We start from the raw sequence: 11,595 nt of genomic DNA, 5'->3' as shown, positions 1-11,595 counted from the left end.
GAATATTAAAAAAAAAACCACTAAATTATTTCATTGGTACAAGAAGCATCTATTACTTTATTAAAAGGGGGCAAATTCATTGGTAGGTCAATGTCCTATTATCTGTTTGATTTAAATTAAATTATTAGATCAAGTGGAGAATTGCTAATCAAGCCATTAGGACCTGCCACCATTATATTTGGGTATTCCTCTAAATTAAATATTAATGAACAGTAGGCCTCAATATTTTAACTTATTGATACAGAGCCAAACCCCAGCCACCTAATCTACACCAACAGGAAGATAGAGAACTGATTTTTGCACATTTTTCCTTTATAAACTTGCAGAAACTTCCATAATTTGCATGCCTTTTACCCATAATCATAATCCTGACTGCATCTAGAAAAACAAATCAAAGCAGTAATGTTGATGTTTTAGTTACTATTCCTGTATCGTTTATCTCTTCTGTTGTGGCCTGAATCTTACTACTACTTTCTCTGTTGCCTTCTGTTTTCTTAGTGTGTGGTGGGTCTCTTCCAAACACTTCTGAAGGAAACTTTACTTCTCCTGGCTATGATGGAGTCAGGAATTACTCGACAAACCTAAACTGTGAATGAACTCTCAGCAATCCAAATCAGGAAAAATCATCTATTTATAATCATTTTGAAGATTTTTTTACCTAGAAAGTCACCAAGACTGTCAATTTGATGTCCTCGAGTTTCGAGTGGGTGAGTTCTAAGAACACATTCTCCCATTTATATATTCTTTTTACGTTTTTGTTGTTGTGGCTGTTGTTGTTTTGAGATAGGAGCTCACTGTCTTGCCCAGACTGGAGTGCAGTGGTGTGATCATAGCTCATTGCAGCCTCAACCTCCCAGGCTCAGGTGATCCTCCTGCCTCGGTCTCCCAAGTAGCTTGGACTACATGCATGCACCACCATGTACAACTAATTTTTAAAAATTTTTGTAGAGATGGGGTCTCTCTGTGTTGTCCAGGCTGGTCTCGAACTCGTGGCCTCAGGTGATCCTTCCTCCTTGGCCTCCCAAAGAGCTGGGGTTGCAGACATGAGCCACCATGCCTGACCTATAATATTCTTCTTATGCTTGGAGACCACCAACAATGAAGGGAGTCAAATGGCTCTAACATAGGTACGTATGATACAAAAGAACTCTGTTCAAAGAAAGCCATAATTCTGTGTGTGCCCAGCTGAGGAAAAAGAAACCCAGGGACAGTGAGCGAGGCAGATCACTGCACAACCTGACCCTGTGTTACAGTCGCTTGGTTTTCTGCCATGTGAGACTTCCTCAAGGGAGAGTCCACTACTATCAAGACTCCTTTCCAAGGAGACTGGGACTTAGCATGGTCAGCATGTGTTGGCAGTTTCCTGAACTTCCAGGATTTACAAAGCGGCTGTGAAATTCTCCTGAGGGCTTAGGTGTTAAAAGAAGTTTTGCAATGTACCAGATGGAGAAACCCATGGAAGCTATTTGGGGAAATAACCCCAAAGCAGTCATTTGTCTTTGTTTTTGTAACAGAAAAGTATTGTGATGTACTCAATAAGCCATAGTTCACTTAAGAATTTTTAAAACTCTGTATTCAAGAAGGATGAATCAATTTTCATTCTTTCTTATAATCAAGGTGTAGTTTATTCATTAGGTTGCTTCTGTGATTACGCTGACATTTTTTTCTCAGTAAATAAACAAGTAGATAGAGAAGACAATAATATTGTAAATAGTATTTACTGTCAAAGTTTTGCTGAGTTCTGTGTTATGCCAAAATTGAAAGAAAAGGAGGCTGGGCTTGGCACGGTGGCTCACGCCTGTAATCCCAGCACTTTGGGAGGCTGAGGCGGGTGGATCACAAGGTCAGGAGATCGAGACCATCCTGGCTAACACAGTGAAACCCTTCTCTACTAAAAATACAAAAAATTAGCCGAGCAAGGTGGCGGGCACATGTGGTCCCAGCTACTCAGGAGGCTGAGGCAGGAGAATGGCATGAACCCGGGAGGTGGAGCTTGCAGTGAGCCTAGATCACACCACTGCACTCCAGTCTGGGTGACAGAGCAAGACTCTGTCTCAAAAAAAAAACCAAAATACAAAATGTGCTCTTAAGATAGATAACTTGATTTTCTCTAACCTCTATAGTCTGGAATATTGTCTCTTTGGCCTTTCTGTAAATGCTATATAGACCAATAATATTCTTAACTTTAATTTTGAATTTCTTCATTCAGGAATTCTAATTCCATGTACCCAACCTAGCTAGTCCTCTCGCCTGATACCCCAGATGATAAATTTAATTAATTAATTAATTAATTAATTTATGCGATGGGAGTCTCCCTCTGTCTCCCAGGCTGGAGTGCAGTGGCTCATTCTCAGGTTACTGCAATCTCCACCTACCGGGTTCAAGTGATTCTCCTGCCTCAGCCTCCTGACTAGCTGGGAATACAAACACGAGCCACCACTCCTGGCTAATTTTTTTTTTGTATTTTTAGTAGAGATGGGGTTTCAGCGTGTTGGTAAGGCTGGTCTCGAGCTCCTGACCTCATGATCTGCCTGCCTTGGCTTCCCAAAGTGCTGGGATTACAGGCATGAGCCACTGCACCTGGCCTCCCAGATGATAAATCTTATTGCTTGGTGTATAAAGAAAATGTGGCACATATACACCATGGACTACTATGCAGCCATAAAAAAGAATGAGTTCATGTCCTTTGCAGAGACATGGATGAAGCTGGAAATCATCCAGATCCTACTGCTCCTGCCATGCTGCATCACTGCCACTCACTGCAGTGAGCCCAGCTGTGCAGCTGTAGGCTACAGCCTCCAGCATGCAGCAGGTGGCTCTTTCTTTCCCCCTTCCTTTTTTTTTTTTTTTTTTCCTCCAAGATGGATTCTTGCTCTGTTACCTGGGCTAGACTGCAGTGGCGCGATCTTGGCTCACTACAACCTCCGCCTCCTGGGTTTAAGCGATTCTCCTGCTTCAGCCTCCCAAGTAGCTGGGACTACAGGAGCACCACTCCTGGCTAATTTTTGTATGTTTAGCAGAGACGGGGGTTTCACCATCTTGGCCAGGCTGGTCTTAAACTTGACCTCGTGATCCACCAGCCTCGGCCTCCCAAAGTGCTGGGATTACAGGAATGAGTCACCATGCCCAGCCCCTTCCCCACTTCTAAGCTGGGCACACACCAGCAGAACACACAGAAGCAAAAGAGCCTGGAACGGGCTGACTCCCGCTTAGCAGGCTTTATATACCAAGGTTCCTGGACTACATGTTCTGATTGGATGAGAGCAAGCCTTAGGCTAACCAATCAGAACATGATAGGAAAACCCAATCAGAATAAGCCTAGAGGTTTTCTTTCATCCAATCAGAACATTGGTGGCGACAACAGAGACTGAAGTGCAGCCGGAGCAGTAAGATGGCGGACTAGCGGCTGGCTCGGTACGGTGCTATAGCGGGAGGAGAAGGTGGTTTCCGCGGACGCAAGCTGGAGGCCGGAGCCTGTGGCACAGCGGCTCGCCTCGCTGGGGCTGGTGGCTGCAACAGAGACGGCACAGCTGCCGGAGTGGTAGAAAGGCGGCCACGGTAGGTGCGTATCCTCAACTGCACTGCCCACTGCGTGGGGGCGCTATTCCGGGCATCACTGCCTGCAGCTGGGAGGGGGTTGGGGTGCTATCCAGGGCTGTGGTGCTCGGGGACGGAGGGCGGGTTGGGGCGCTGTTCTAGGCGTCATTTCTTCCGGTATGGGGGCGGTTTGGGGTCGCTATTGGGTGCTCGAGGTGAGGACGGGTTGGGGGCGCTATAGGTGGTTACACTTCCTGGGAGTGTGGGGGTGTTCGAGACACTATCGAGGGCTACACTGCTGGTGGTGGCAAAGGTGGCTGCCACAGCGGTGGCCTCCAAGGAAGGAGCCAGGCTCCAGAATCTAGAGGGAGACCTCCTACTGCTCGTGATTTAGCCCGGTGGGGGCACAGCGTTTCCATGGGAATCATGAGCATGGCAGGGCCCCGACACCCGTCATGGTTCCCGGGTCTGCGTCCTCTTGCTCTGTGTTGACACAACCTGGGATCCCTGGACACGGAGTAGCAGGCGTCATGGGGGGACAGGGCCCTGTGGGTGGAGGCGTTAGGAAAGGAAACTGGCACTCGGATTGGGCGGGGGTTGCGGGGAGGGGGGGCAGGGCAGGCGGGGTGGTGGTGGCTGGGTGTGAGTTTTGCTGTTCTTGCTCGCCGAGGAGCCGCAGCCCCGGTGGGCCCAACGGCTCCTGTGGATGGGGAGCAGGCCACTGTGGAGTCTCCAGTTAACTGAAACCTGTCACTGCCACCCAGTGGCCACTATGACGAGGTTAGGCTTTAACGTTACCACTCCCTGCATCATGTTCTAGGCTTTTCTGACTTTGTTGGCTCAGCTGCTCCGTGCCAGAAGGAGGAACAACCTGCCACACGCTGGAAAGTGAAGGCTGGAGCCTGGAGCCTGGGACGTTGCGGCTGGCTTCGCTGCAGTGGCTGGTGCTTTGGAGGAGTAGGTAGGAGGGCCGCCGTCTGTGGCCAGGTTGGGGGACAGGGCTGTGGCTGTGGCCAGGTGGTAAGAGCCTTGTAGGGAGCACCAGTACATCGAGGGCGACAGCAGCGGTGGTTGTATTGGCATTGGCCCTAGTGGTGGCAGCAGCCGCAAGTCTGGGGTCCTGGGAAGTGGGAGTAGGAGCGCTGCGGAGCCACCTGGCCTGGCATGGGTAGGAAGCTGTGGGTGCTGTGCCGTGGGCCTCGGTGGTAGCAGTGGAGGTGCCGTCAGGGCAAGGAGGAGTCCTCCCCCTTCTTCTGTAGAATCTGGAGGGTCCCTTCCTTCTGCTGGCACCTGAGCCAGACGTGAATGGAGCATTATCTCAGTCTTAACAAAATTCAGGGGGTGACTGTGTATCTTTTTGCTTGTTTTTTTTTTGTTGTTGTTGTTGTTGTAAAAAAGTCTTGAACTTTTTCAGTTTTCATGAATCAAGGAGGGGAAAAAAGGTATCATAATAGGCCTTCTGGTTCCCTCACCTGTTCTTTTTCCTTTCTTCCAGTCTGTTTTATTCTCATCATCATCATCATCTCGTTCCTCTTTACTTGCTTATGCTGCTGGTTCTAGTTCTTGTTTCTATTCTTGTTTCTCCTTCACCTCCTCCTGCTTTTGTTTGCTTTTTCCCAAGCAATGGCATTAACAACAAACCAAAACTGAGTTAAAAATAAACTACTTGTCAGTGTGTTGTACTTTAAAAATAATTGGTTCATTACTATGTCTTAGAGATTTATATAATTATTTAGTTACTTGAATAGCTATGCTTTCCTGTTCCTGTTAACGCATTGTAGGTAGTTATACAAGTAATTAAAAAAAAATGAAGCATCAAATAAAATACTGGTAGGAAACAGCCATTTCATACCTCTTTTATATTAGTCTGGAGATATGCAAGAGGCATGGGGTAATAAGTTCCAATTTAGGAGGTCATTAAGTAAACTATATTCCCTTCATGTTATTTCTCTGCCACTGTTTTCAAGATTATTATCTGCATGAGCAGACCTGGTTTGTCACCACATCTTTACAATAGGAAAACGAAGGGGAGATCATGTGAATAATGTTTTAAGGCCAGGATTCACAACCAAAAGTAAGGCTTTATTAACTTTTGCCTTTAAGAACCTGCAGTACTGAGCCCTCTTTCCTAGTATTACAACCTTTAGTATGAACCCTTTTTTCAGTGATTGCTCTAGAAGTTTATGCATTTTATTGAATACTTTAAAGAAACAAATGTATATTGTATCATTTTTCAAGGCCACAGAGATGGATTAAGGCTTATAATTTTGACACTTTTAAAATTATTTTTAAGGTTATGGCATGTAAAATACTGTTGCTATATGTAAGAATATGCATAAGTACCACCAGATAGCTTATTTTGAAGAGACAGTGTCTAAATTTTTGTCCAGAGTAGATTGGTTGCAGTTTCTTAGGTGTGTTTCTCAGTACATTGCCTCAGTGTTTTAAAGCATGTAGAAATTTGGATTGTTTACTCTCATATGGTCGTTTGTTTATAGGTTGTTTAATATTTCTAGGGACTAAAGACATCACAGCCTCCTTTAAGATTCAGTACTATTAATAAGATTTGGTATATATAGGGTTAGAATCCAACAAACTCAAGAGGAAAATTGTTAAATTATATAGCTGTAGAGCAGGACATAAAACCTAGGTTCTAAGCTCTAAGGGAGCTACCAAACAAGTGCGTCAGTGACTGAGCATAGCATAGAGTGGGCAGAATTACAGGATGGTTAAGAGAGTGAGCTGTGCAGCCTAACTCTATGTAAACACGACTTTTTTTTTTTTTTTTTTTTTTTTTTTTAAACAGATTCTCACTCTGTCGCCCAAGCTGGAGTGCAGTGGTGCAATCTGGGCTTACTGCAACCTCCGCCTTTCAGGTCGAAGGGATTCTTTTGCCTCAGCCTTCCGAGTAGCTGAGACTACATAAGTGCATGCCACTACACCTAGCTAATTTTTGTATTTTTTGGTAGAGATGGGGTATCACTCTGTTGGCCAGGTCTGTCTCGAACTCCAGACCTCAAGTGATCTGCCTGTCTTGGCCTCCCAAAGTGCTGGAATTGCAGGCATAAGTCACTGCCTCTAGCCTGGGGAGGGAGGGTTACTGTTGAAGTATTATCTTTGTATCCTAAAACATGCCCTTTTGAAAGCGATGACGTTGATAAAAATCTTCTACTGAAGTCTTTGCAAGGTATCATCTTTTTACCTCCATTTTCCTACATAGTGTTTGTATTTAATGTTTTCTTGTATTCCACAGACTGTGTTTTAGTATTTATAACTATAGTATTATGTATTACTTTTCTACATTGAAAAGGAAAAATTGTATTGACCTTTTCTTAACATGTAAATGAACTTGACAAGCAAACATTTTTCAAATCAGTTTTCCCTTTCACGAATCTCAAAGTGGGTACAAGACACACTTTCCCATTTAAGGTAAAGGTACACATTTATACCTTATCTCAGAATAGTCAGAAGTCGGGTTCTTATTGTGTGGTTAGTAATGCAAATATTAGTAAGTTCATGTACTTAGTATTTAGAAGAATTCTGAAATAGCACTTGTTAATTTGTAACTTTTATGCATTTATTACTTTTTTGTAATTTTTTATAGTGTTCCCAAACTTGACACTCATAGGCTATTAGTAGTAGGTTTTACTTCTCTCTCTCCTGGCCTTGAGTACATAAGATGTATTTTCCTTATGTTTAGCATATAGTATAAATTTAATTGTTCAGATTTTAAACAAAAAGGACCTATAGAATTATTGCTTACATTGACACCGGCCCAGTTGTCCCATGGATAGGGTTTTGTTTGGATCAACGTAAGAGTTGACCCTGCTGTTAAACCTTGAAACTTGTATCTGTTTTATCTGAGTTCTCTCCTCAAAAAAAGACCTTCGGTAAGTATCAAATAACTGAAAAATATCAGATCTCAGCACCAGCTGCCTCCTGCCCCTCTCTAATTTCTGTTCTCTTACACATTATTACATTTCTTTCCTGACCCTAGTTTTAGTCAGTCAGGGAGATAAATTTGAGACTGAGCCCCTATCTCCTGGGCTGCAGCACCAGATTAAAGCTTTCTTGCTTGGTAATACTTGTCACCTCAATGACTAGTTACTGTCTGGTGAGCAGCAGGACCTGGACCAAACCCTTGGTGTTCAGGTAGTAACATGAACAACGGTCTTAACTGTCATTCTTTACTGAAATTTTACTTTTTAATTACCGGCCTCTTCTTTATTATCTATCATTCCTTTGACCTCATATCTCTTTTTTCTTTGACTTTACAGTCAAAGAACTTAATGCTTCCTAAATCCAAATATTAAAGTTAAAAAAAGAGAAAGGAAATGTGTGTAGAGAAAGTGTGTTTTAGAAGTTAATTAAAGATGGATTCACAGATGTTTGTAGATTTACCTAGAGTTTTGAATTCAGGTGAGTTTTCACAATATGCAGTAAGTTGAAAAGAATCCCAAGATAATTGTGACATAATAAAGCTAGGTATTGAAAACCAAAAAGATTTCACCTCAGTATGGCACTTTTAATTCAAGAACAGTAACCACCAAATGAGTTTTTCAGACTAATCATTACTCTTTAAAAATTAAGAGAAAATGTATGTATAACTTTTATTTTAGTTTTAGTACAGCTTCTGACTTTATTTATCAATAGATAGGACAAAATAGATGAGCATCTGCTTCCCTTCCCCCTAAGCAATGTATTCTTCCGAAATGTAATACATTTTTATTTATACTTGAAGGCAGTGTTTTTCAATCTTTTCCATGTTAGTAGCTCAGATCTTTAAGGACAGTGGATGTATACTAGGGGCAACTTGTGGTCTTAATCCTTACTGGAGCTCTGATAATCTTAGATTCTTTCTTTCCTATTTGTGAATAAACTTCTGCTCCAGTAGGATAAACCTGTTTACCATGTGACTGCCTAACTGATCTATTGCTTTATGTCCCAGTTTTTAGAAGCAAGCAGATTATATTACCCGGATTAAAATGTTTTCTTGATACTGAAGATAGGATCTTAAATTTTTACTTATGAGTTACTTTAAGTACAACTTTGATTAAATTATGGGGATCGAGTTTCCATAGCTTTCACCATAGTGAAAATGGAAAGCAGGAAGCATTCTACAGCAAACCCTGAACTTATTTATAGAAAGTTAATTAAGTGTCTGAGCAAAGCAAGCATTCACACTTCGGGGTGTGTGTGTGTGTGTGTGTGTATGTGTGAGTGAGACAGATGAGCATGGTACTTGAAGCATAATTGTGCTTCTTCAGGTTGCAATATCCAGTAATTTTATCATACAGTTACAGTAACTAATGTTAAATCCACAAACCTACTTTGGTCTACTCTGTATTTGTATTCTAAAATATTTTTTAGCTTCCAAATAGAAGTGTTATAATTTTTTCTGAATTAGAAAGTATTTTTTCCATTGAGTTAAAAAATCATTTTTCATGTTTATTATATCTTAAAAATGATTGCATTGTTATCTAGATTCTCTTTTGTCTTTCACTGTGAGATTTTATTGGTTTATTATATGTTTATTTTCTTTTTAGGAAGCCATCATTCTTCAGAAGGCAATGACGGAACAGTACCAGCAGCAACTGAAGGACCAGCAGAAGGTTAAAAGAAAAAGAGATTTTATGTGTTACTGTATTTGTTGTATTTTTATTTTTTATTTTTTTCCTCGAAATGGAGTCTTGTTCCATCACCAGGCTGGAGTGCAGTGGCATGATCTCAGCTCACTGCAACCTCCGACTCCCTGGTTCAAGGGATTCTTCTGCCTCAGCCTCCTGAGTGGCTGGGATTACAGGCACGCACCACCACACCCAGCTAATTTTTGTATTTTTAGTAGAGACAGGGTTTCACCATGTTGGCCAGGATGGTCTCGATCTCCTGACCTTGTGATTTCGCCTGCCTTGGCCTCACAAAGTGCTGGGATTACAGGCGTGAGCCACCATGCCTGGCCTGTTGTATGTCTATTCTCTTTTACAGATTATATTATTCTTAAAACACCTGTCTTGGAAATAAAAGATGATTCTTTTTGGTATGCTTTCCTAGGCAACAAGTTGTTTTAAGTTATAAGAGTTAATATACCTCTTTACTATATTGATCAATAAAGCCTATGAGGATGAAAACTAAGTGGTAACTGAAGGTCTTCATGATGCAAATACTATTTTTCTGATCATAGTTTTTATTATAAATTGTAACTTCCTAAGTATGTATGCTTCATTACTTGTTGATGTCTAAATCTGGCCTAGTAGTCAGTGCACATGGTAACAGATGGTAACGCTAGGTGACAACCTTTAATAATAGAAAAATAGAACATTCTCTTTAATGCAGATTTATTGACATTTTTAGGTATAACAGTTTCCTGCTGACAGCTTTTCAAGTGCTTGTCCATCTTCTCTGTAATACTGGGGCTTTAGTTAAGGGATACTCGAGTGTTGTCAGTAAATTAGTTTATGTACGTAGATGTGTTTTTACAGTTCCTCTTCCTGCATTCAGTGTTTAGCTTTTCAGTTATGCTTCCAATTAAGTGTATTTAATTATTTAATCTCTGAAAGTAGAATTAATTCAACTAAATTAAAGGGGCAAATTTTTAATAAGCATTTAATTCGTATGCTGTTTACAGAAAAACTATCTGGGTTTTAAAAAGTTGCTTTAGATTTTGCCATCTTAGTACGTCCTTATGTGGTGTACTGTTTTGGTGTTTTATTTTTATTTTTTGATAAAATACACATAATACAAAATAACACTTAACCATTTTTAAGGGCACACAGGTCCCTGGTGTTTTAAGCACATCCGCATTGTTAGCCATCACCACTCTCCATCTCCAGAGCTTTGTCATCATTCTAAACTGCAGCTCTGTACCCCATAAGCAATAGCTCCCCATTGAACCCTCCTCCTGGCCGCTGGCAATTACTATTCTATTTTCTGTTTATGAATTTGTTTATTCTAAATACCTTATATAAGTGGACTTGTACAATATTTGTCCTTTTGTGTCTGGCTTATTTCACTTAGCATAATGCTGTCAAGGCTCATAACACTATCAGAGTTTCCTTTTTTTAAAAAAAAATTTTATTTGTAGAAGTGAGGTCTTGCCGTGTTGCCCAGGCTGGTCTCAAAATTCTGTGCTTAAGCGACCAGCCCGCCTTGACCTCCCAAAGTGCTAGGATTACAGGTGTAAGCTGCTGAACCTGGTGAGTTTTTTTTTTTTTTAAATGCCTGAATAATATTCTGCGTATGTGTATATTACATTTTCTTTATCTATTCACCTATCGATGGGCATAGGGCTGGTTCTACCTTTTGGCCACTGTGAATAATGCTGCTGTTAAACGGGTGTACAAATACCTGTTTGAGTCCCTGCTCTTAGTTCTTTTGGCTTAAAGGGTGTTGTTGGATCATGTAATTCTATGCTTAATATGTTAACTACCAAACCGTTTTCCACAGTGGGCTGTAACATTTTACATTCCAAAAAGCAATCCATAAAGGTTCCAATTTATCTCTATTATTGTTAACAGTTAATATTTTCTGTTTATGTATTGCATTTTTATAGTGTTTGAAATTCATCTGAGGGTTTTCCTGATACCAAAATATTAGAAAATGTTTTTTTAAAAAATGCCTTGTTATGAAGACTTTTACATGTTACTTGATGCCCTGTGATCTATTTTCTCAGTAAGAAGAGGAACTTCTCTTCACCCAGCCTCATTCCACTGCACCCACTCTTTTCTGTGTTGGGTTATGCGGGGGAGAAAGGGAGCTTTGTACCACTGTCCTGTGTTGTGGTAACCCATCACTGAGTTGTAAAGCACCTTGCCTCCTCTTTTACTTGGGAGAAATGCATTGATGCTAGGTGCCATATGGATTTATTTTTGGAGTGATATTTTTCTAACTTTATGGAATTAATACTAGATAGAAAGTTAGCAGATGGATTCTGTATCTGATGAGAGTTTTGGGTAACTTGAATACCTAGTTTCTGAGCCTTATTTTTCCTCTGATGCAAGACCACTGTAAATTAGCCAGCCGGTGAAAAACTCTTACCGCTCTGGATATGGGTTTAGGACC

At 41.2% G+C, this 11,595-nt stretch overlaps 1 protein-coding gene across 10 annotated transcripts in view; it reads left to right on the top strand.

The window, feature by feature from the left end:
* The first annotated feature begins 4,403 nt into the window (after window positions 1–4,403).
* LOC106995911 (pleckstrin homology domain-containing family B member 2-like) overlaps window positions 4,404–11,595 on the top strand; it is a 60,051-nt gene continuing 52,859 nt past the window's right edge. For 6 of the 10 annotated variants that reach the window (XM_077946283.1, XM_077946284.1, XM_077946291.1 and 3 more), the window contains exons 1-2: window positions 6,344–6,724; window positions 9,084–9,149. The gene's annotated coding sequence lies outside the window, so the exon portion shown is untranslated. Of the gene's footprint in view, window positions 4,499–6,343; window positions 6,725–9,083; window positions 9,150–11,595 lie in introns of those variants that run through there. The other 4 variants (XM_077946285.1, XM_077946282.1, XM_077946290.1 and 1 more) reach the window with 1 other exon arrangement.

This window comes from Macaca mulatta, chromosome 9 (assembly GCF_049350105.2).
Source record: "Macaca mulatta isolate MMU2019108-1 chromosome 9, T2T-MMU8v2.0, whole genome shotgun sequence".
NCBI classification, from domain to species: Eukaryota; Metazoa; Chordata; class Mammalia; order Primates; family Cercopithecidae; genus Macaca; species Macaca mulatta.
The sequence above is the reverse complement of the archived record's forward strand: the minus strand, read 5'-3'. Positions and strand labels throughout refer to the sequence as shown.